Consider the following 8,479-nt stretch of genomic DNA (forward strand, 5'->3'; position numbering starts at 1 on the left):
TCTATCTAGATTCCTGTACATCCACAGCCACAGAAGTTTGCCTGCATTCTCTCTACTTAAAAGTCGTATGTTTCTTTTAAGTTGAATTCCTGTTATTTAATTGATGCTACATTTGTTGCTGTTGAGGCTTGATAGTATTATAATTTCTAAGGTAGTGTTTTTAAAATCTAGGTAATACAATTATAGAATAGTTTTCCATATATATGATATATATGGAAAATATTTTATTTTACTGCGTAAAACAGAACCACTTAAACAGCAAAGAATATATTAAATGAAATAACAAAGGTTAAAAATAAATTACAAAATAAAAAACAAATGATTGCAAAATGTCAACTCCCCTGAATTAATATATGCATTTAAATCTAGCCTGGTAAAAATATTACAAAGTTTAGTTGACAGTGTTGTTGTTGTTTAAGATTTTAAAAAATGTATATATGTGCATTGTTTTTAAAAACAATCAAAATGTATTGAAGAAAATATTAATTTATCTTATTGATTTCTAATAACAGCTCATAGAATATAGAAATGGTCTTGATTCTTTCAAATACCTCCACCTGGTCATGTCAGAGTTCAATGATCGTTTAAATAATGATGGACCTTCTATTTCACTAAAGATACAATTTTTTTTTTTTTTTTTTTTTTTTTTTGAGACAACATCTCACGGGTTGCCCAGGCTGGAGTGTAATTGTGCAATCAGGACTCACTGTAGCCTTGACTTCCTAGGCTCAGGTGATTCTCCCACCTCAGCCTCCCAAGTAGCTGGGACTACAGGCATGCACCACCATTTCTGGCTAATTTTTTGTAGAGACAGGGTTTTGCTATGTTGCTCAGGCTAGTCTTGAACTCGTGGACTCAAGTGATCCTCCACCTCAGCCTCCCAGAGTGCTGGGTTTATAGGCATGAGCCACTATGCCTGGCTAAAAATACAATATTTATGTGATCTAATTCTGTAGCATCCACTGAAGTAGAAGTAATATATTTATAAAAATAATATTTAAAGCATTATATTTTTAAAATACTATCTTACAAATTATAATTTTATCAAACCTCAATAAGAGGAAATATAGCATCAATTAAATGATAGCAGTCCAACTAAAAAGAGATAAAACAACTTTTAAGGAGAGAGAACACAGGAAAATCTATGGCGGTGGATAAGCAAAAGTTCATTGCTTTGAAAATGGAATCAAACCTGCATGTGACCCTAAATTCCCGAGTACGGTTGAACAGCAGGGACATGCGTGTTCTACTGCTTCTAGACAAATCACCACAGTTCAGTGCATTGTAGCAACACATGTTTATTATCTCATAGCTCTGCAGGTCAGAAGTCTGGGTTGGCTTGACTGGTTTCTCTGCTTCAGGTTTCACCAGGCTATAATCTGTGTTGACAGCATGGGTTAGAGGGAGATTCACTCAAATTGTGGGCACAATCCAGTTTCTTGTAGCTGTAGGACTGAGGTCTCCATTTCCTTGCTGGCTGTCACCTGGGAAGTTCTATTAGCTTTGAGAGGCCTCTTTTTAGCTTCGTATCTGGGCAACTGTATCTCGGAGCCAGTGATGTCACATCAAATCCATCTCACACTTGAAAGCTCTTGGATTTCCTCTTCTGCTGCACTTCTGACTTTAGCTGGAGAAACTTCTCTGCTTTTAAGGGCTCAAGTGATTAGACTGGCCCTATCTGGTTAATCCAGGATAATCTCTGCACCTTGAGATCCACAACTTTAATTACAAACAGTCCCTCTTGCCATGTAGAATAACATATGCACAGGACCCAGAGATTAGGGTATGGACCTGTGGGGAGGGGGTGGCATTAATTGGCCTACTACAAGGCTACTTGGGAAACCTGGATTTAAACTCTGATTTAGCCAATTTTAGTCTTTCTATTTTCTTAGCTCCTTGAGCTTCTTTCTTCTTAGTCGAGAGAGCTGATAGAAAGAAGTTGTTCCTTGCAATTCTTTCTTCAAGTCTTTATTCATCTTCCTGTAGGAGTTGTGTTTTCCATTTATATTGGTGAGGTTTCCTATGTTTCAAAAAGTTTGTTCTCTATTTCTAAGAGGTAAACTATCCCCTAAATTGATTTTCTGCCAAGTTTCATGACATATTCTGTGTGTGTGTGTGTGTGTGTGTGACAGAATCTTGTTCTGTCACTCAGGCTGGAGTGCCATGGTGCAATCTCCACTCACTGCAACCTCCACCTCCTGGGTTCAAGTGATTCTCTTGCCTCGGCCTTCTGAGTAGCTGGGATTATAGGCACACACAACCACGCGTGGCTAATTTTTGTATTTTTAGTCGAGACAGAGTTTCACCATGTTGGCCAGGCTGGTCTTGAACTCCTGACCTCAAGCGATCCGCCCGCCTTGACCTCCCAAGGTGCTGGGATTACAGGTGTGAGCCACTGAGCCCGGCCCACCTGAGGCATTTGAATCTCACCTTTAAGCTCTGAATTCTCAGACTACATGTTCAGTTTGGTGACTTTTCATTTGATCTATAAGCTTTTCATTTTATTTTCTTCACATAATGTTAAAATAACCTTGTTTTTCTCCTTCAAGCCTGTTAGAGGAAACATTTACGTTAGCAGCATCGTGAGTCTCTTCACACTGAGTCCTGGTTGATAGTCTATGTGGTTTCCATTTTCTGATTCACTTTGTCTCATTCCAAGTTGCTGTCATCCATGTACTCTCGTAAATAGAGCAGGCAAATTTATTGTTTTCAGCACAGTTTCCGTCAGAGATTTTAACTGACTGTCTTTATTATTTACAACCAGTTTTATTCATGTGTTTTAAGTTTTTTAGCGTTTTATTCTTGTTCTTTGATTCCTGAACTCTTTCTTTTCATCTCAGAGCTTCTTGGGAATGTCATTTTAGGCTTCTGCGAAGGTGAGCATTTTCATCCAAACCACCCATTATTGCCGTCTAAAGTTGTTCTACATTCTTCTGAGACGCCTTTAAGGTATTTGTGGTGTCAGTCACTTGGGATTGGAGTGATTTTGCTGTATCTTCCAGTGACTGTGTCTTTCCTTTAAGGTGCACCATCCTCATTTATGAAATAAAAGCTTATTAGTCTCGGTTTTCTACGTCATGAAGGTCTACTGTCCCCTCAAGTGAAGAGATGGACTTACTCGGATTCTCATCAAGTGCTGCTCAACACAGTGCTTGTAACATCAGAGGATTGGCGTTCACTGGGAGTGACTTGAAGGCTTCTTAGTCTGGTGAAATCAAGTCTATGTTCTCCCTGACTTTACCATATTTTTTGACCCAGGCAGAAAATCATTTGGCCAGCTCTTTTCCCCTCCTTAAAGTATGTCAGCTCTTTATTATAAAAACAGTCACAGGCCGGGCATGGTGGCATGTGCCTATAGTCCCAACTACTTGGGAGGTTCAGTTGAGCCCGGAGGTTGAGGACACAGTCAGCAATGGATAGCACTACTGCACTTGAGCCTGGGTGACAGAGTAAGACCCTGTCACAAACAAACAAAACAAACAAAAAACAGTCATAGCAGCAGATACTAGACTCTCTGGGAAGTCTAAAAAGAGTTGAGCGCTCTCTCTAGCATTCAGACACCGGCAGAGCACTGCACAGATACTTGGCACTGCTGATCTTTGAGGCAGTCAGCAAGCCCTCCACGGTTTTAATGGGTACTGCAGCTCTGCCCCTGGTTGCCTGTATTCTGTGAGCCACAGCCAACCACACCGAACCTTGCTGAGTGTTCTATCTTTGACCCAAACATGTGACCAGGCACAAGGCACAAGGCACAAGGCATCAGTGGGGCTGGAAGAGGGGGAGGCCAGGCTCTATAAAGTAGTGCTCTGTAACTTTGCTCCACCCACTGCACAAATGGAAAGAGATAATGTTTGTACAATGCATTAGGGAAAAATGGAGAAGGCCAGCCACAGCCAGAGGAATCAGCCTGTGAGCTCTGGCCACTCTAGGCCCTACTTGGCCCTACATCAAACCTGGGAGACATCAAAGCAGTGCTGTGTAATACCTGTTCTCTGCATAGCGCACGTCAGGGAGTGATAGTGGCATGTGCTACAGCGGAGGACCCATGTGCCTACAGCCCTGGGCAAGGTCATTCTTCCCTTGATTTAAAGTTTCCTTCTGCAGCCTGGGACCCTGATCTTCCTGCAGAGGTCACAGGGCTCTCCTTCCCCCCAAGACTCCCGCTTTCTTTTGTATTTGGTCAGTGCCGGCAGGCAGGAGCAGAGGACTGGATGGCTTCATCAAAGGCACTAATTTATCAAGTTGGATTTTAATTTAAGAATTCAGGGGAAATGGTGGAGATTGGCAATGCCTTAACATTTCATGGATTTTCAGTGGAGCTGGTTTGTCCCTGTTCAAAACAAGCAGTCCTGCATGGGGAGACTCCCCTCCAACAGTAACTCTTTCCATTTGTCCATTTGTGGCCCTGCCATCTCCAGCAGGCTCCCAAAGCTGTCCCAGGATCAGTCTCCATTACACCTCACTATCTTCAGAAATGTGGCTCTGTGGAGTGCCTCCAAAGCAGGAGCCGATGCTTCTTTCAGCTGAATTTGCCACCGCTTATTTCTTTATGCAATATCTCACTCTCCTTGATATGGCTTGGTTATGTCCCCACCCAAATCTCATCTTGAATGGTAGTTCCCATAATCCCCAGGGGAAGGATCCGGTGGGAGGTAATTGAATGATGGCGGCAGTTCTGGTGATAGTGAGTGAGTTCTCACGAGATCTGATGGTTTTATAAGGGGCTTTTCTCCCTTTTGCTCAGCACTTCTTGGTGCTGCCGCCACGTGAAGAAGGATGTATTTGCTTCCCCTTCAGCCATGGTTATAAGTTTCCTGAGGCCTCCCCAGCCATGCTGAACTGTGTGAGTCAATTAAACCTCTTTCCTTTATAAACTACTCAGTCCCAGTTATGTCTTTATTAGCAGCGTGAGAATGGACTACTGCACTCCAAGTGTCTCTGGAAGACTCAGGCCCAGAGATTCACTGTCCATCTCCAAGGACTCTGCATTGAGTGACTTGTCCTCAGTATTTTTACCCATGAGGGAAATGAAACACCTTCAGTGGAGACTGGTCTGGGGTTCTGAAGGGCACCAGGGATTGGGCTGCAAGGGTCCTGCTTCCAGGAGTCCCTGTTTATCTCTCATTTTTGAGTCAGAAAAAGGCCCCTGGGTATCTGTGTGTAGGCTCTACCTTCTCAGGTTTCTCCGTGTCTCTGAAAACATGGCTGCCCATGAGAAGTATTTAAGGAAATGAACTTTACCTATTAACTTGTTTAGCTCTCATATGAGATAAGGTGATGTAATCATAATGGCTCTTAATTTCAGAATGCAAGCATAAGACCATATATTTTACACACACACGCACACACACACAGAGCATATGTATATATGCACACACTCACACTTAAATGATGTGTGTGTGTGTGTGTGTGTGTGTGTGTGTACTTAGTAAGGACTGAACAAATGCTTACTAGCTAAATTATGAAGCTAGTCCTAACCTGTTTTTGAAGAATTGGCAATTATAGAGAGGATGCATGTAATTTAAAAAATTTTAGTGGGGACATAGCTATAGAGATATCAATCTTTTGAGTTTTGTTTTTTTTTTAAGAAATGGAAAGTGTTGGTTGCATAACTCCTTCCACCTGTAATGTGTCTTAACAATTTAATTTTTGGCTTGCAGCTAGTTTGGAAAAGTCCTAGTTATCATGGTTTTGTACTTTAATGTGCTTCCCTCTAGTGATTACTGGGGTAAGGGAAAGTGTTTTGCATGCAGTAGATGGTTAATAAGTATTTGCTGATTAAATAAATGAGTAATATTGGAATAGAGATCAGCAAGCAGTAGGTCATGATGGTTTTATTGTTTCATTCACTTATTTACTTCACACACAAAAAATTGATCTCCTGCTATGCACCAGGCATGACTCTAGACACTGGAGGTACATCTGTGAATGAGACTAAATTTTCACCTTTAAGGATTATATTCTAAAAGGGATGGCAGAACATAAATCAACAGGAAAATATCCAGAGATGGTAAGCTATGATGGCACGTAAGCACGGTGAGATTTGAACCAGGGAGGAAAGGCCACTGGGCTGGAGTTGTTGAGAGTTACAGCCTAGGCCAGAAGCACAGTGCTAAAGCCTGAAGAGGGCAGAAAAAATATCCCAACCACTTGCTTCTGCCCTCTGACCTCCTTCTGATACCTCCCGTTGGATGAATAAAATGTTCAGCCAAAGAGCCTGAGTCTGGGTGATGTAGTCCCTAGGGGACGGAGCACAGAGCAGGGCAGAGAAAGCCAGACTATGATCAGGGGCATGAGGCTGGGAAATAATTATGTCTAATGAACGTTTGTTAAACAACAAAGGATTCTTTTGGCATACAGAATTTTCTTTGTTACTTATATGCAGAATTGTAATGAAATAAAGCATTTTTCAGTTTGGAACTCTGCAATAAATGGAAACGTTTCATTAATATTGCAGAATAAAACTTGAGAGACTGATTACCACCATTTAGCTTCCTTCCCCCTCTTTCTTTCAGGAATCCTCTGCTGTTAATGGGGATTAAGAACAGATGCGTGTATGTCTTCTTTTAGACTCTACAGGTGTTCTCTTCTCCCCAAATTGTCATATATTGGGAACCTGCTAGTATGGCTAGAGTGGCAGGAATTAAGTCACAGATGAATCATTTTCACTCAACATTCTTTTAGAAGAGGTTAGATCAAGAAGAATTAAGATGATTCCAGAAAGAGAAGAACAAGGAGACCCAGGGAGGGAGGGGTGAGGAGGGCAATTCTTAATGTTAAATGGGTTTATTTGATGGCTGTTGGGAACGAGATTTGTGCAGACACTCAAGGCTGGCAGAATACATTTAATACATGCTCTTGACCTGTAAGGGCACTGAATTGAGAAAAGGCTGCAAGAGTTGTCTGGGCTTGTTCTTCAGAAGGAAAAATGCAAGGTATAATAGGGGAGCTGAGTACATGTCTTGTGATCCAGGAAAGGGAGAGGATAGCATTGTTATGGTGTGATCAGAGCCAGAGCAGGTGTGGCTGAGGGGAGGAAGTTTGACTGGGAAGCTCTTTGCTCCCTTGGTAACCAGGTATGAAGATGACTAGCCATTCATTGTGAAGAGACAATGCTATATGAAAACTTTACTTTTCCTCCTGGACATGAAGACCTTTTTCTTAGCTCCCTTTCATCTAAGTAGGCCAGATGGCTGTTCTGGCCAAAGAGATGTAGACAGAATTCAGCACAGTGCTGAAGCCTGGAGTGGGCATACATCATGTCTATACCTGGCCTAGCAAAAAAAGATCCTGCTTAGTTTCCCACTGTAATTGAGAGTGGAGACATCCCCAAGATTGTTGTGGGAGGCCGTACAAATCTGTAGGGAAGCTTGGAGTAATGTGGGAGTTTAAAGAAAACGCAAAGAAACTCTGAGGCATCTGGCTGGTCTGCTCAAAATTTGGACTGTGGCACCAGTTGTTTTGTGTTTGAGGCTGGTCTAGTCTATTTATATGATTATAGGGCTTGGAGAAGTTTAAGAAAAGCATTGCTGCCATTTAGAATTTCCTAGATTTGATGGCCTCAACTGAATGTTATTATTTAAGTACTAAATTAGATCAAAGGTTGAGCATTTATGCTGGTTACATTTTACTTGCTCATTTGGAGGGGTAAGGTAGAAGAGAAAGGCCGTAAGGGATTGTCTACACAACAATGGGATTTTATTTTCTAAAACGTTTTGTTGCAAATGATGATGCACCTGTGACAAGCTGGCTGTGGTCAGGGTGGAAACAGGAAGAGAAACCACACTTAACCTACGACTTCTAAGTACTCATGGCTGAGCTAGACCAGAGTTGGGCTTTTCTTTGAGTTACAAAGCAAGTCTCTACTGATGTTTTATACCTTTTTATTTCACTAGTCTTCAAGCTGTTGAAACATTTTTTCAATTACTCGTCATTTGCTGTTGTTTTGTCTAGGTGAATCATCCCGAAAACTAAGTAGAGAAAAAAACAAACACCCCAATCATCAGAGAAAGGATATTTCAAAACTGCCCATATTTAGTCATTGACTAAGGCCTTATTGAATGCAGCTTTATTGATAGTGATGAGATTACAAAATAACACTGCATACATTTTAGTTTGTTGTTCCTTATATAGTACCAGAATGTTTTAAGCAAACAAAGAAATTTTTTTGCGAATATTTGCTGAATAAATAAAAAGTTTTTAAAGAATATCCAGGACAAATAATTGATTTCAAATTCGAGAGGGCAAATTAAATGGTCTTTACCCATTGAATGTGCTGGAGGGTAAATCTTTAATATTTTAGAGTGTTTAATTCTTATAATTATGAATAAAGGACTGTTTGGAAAATTATTCTGTAGGTTTTTCGGCATGAAAAGAAATACTGAAAAGTAATTCCTTTTAATGCTGCCTTGTGCTGGAGAACATATTTATCAGTGGCTGGAATAAGGGTCTAGTTCGTTCAGAGATTACATAAATTCAT

Source organism: Hylobates moloch, unplaced genomic scaffold (assembly GCF_009828535.3).
Source record: "Hylobates moloch isolate HMO894 unplaced genomic scaffold, HMol_V3 SCAFFOLD_20, whole genome shotgun sequence".
Lineage (NCBI taxonomy): Eukaryota > Metazoa > Chordata > Mammalia > Primates > Hylobatidae > Hylobates > Hylobates moloch.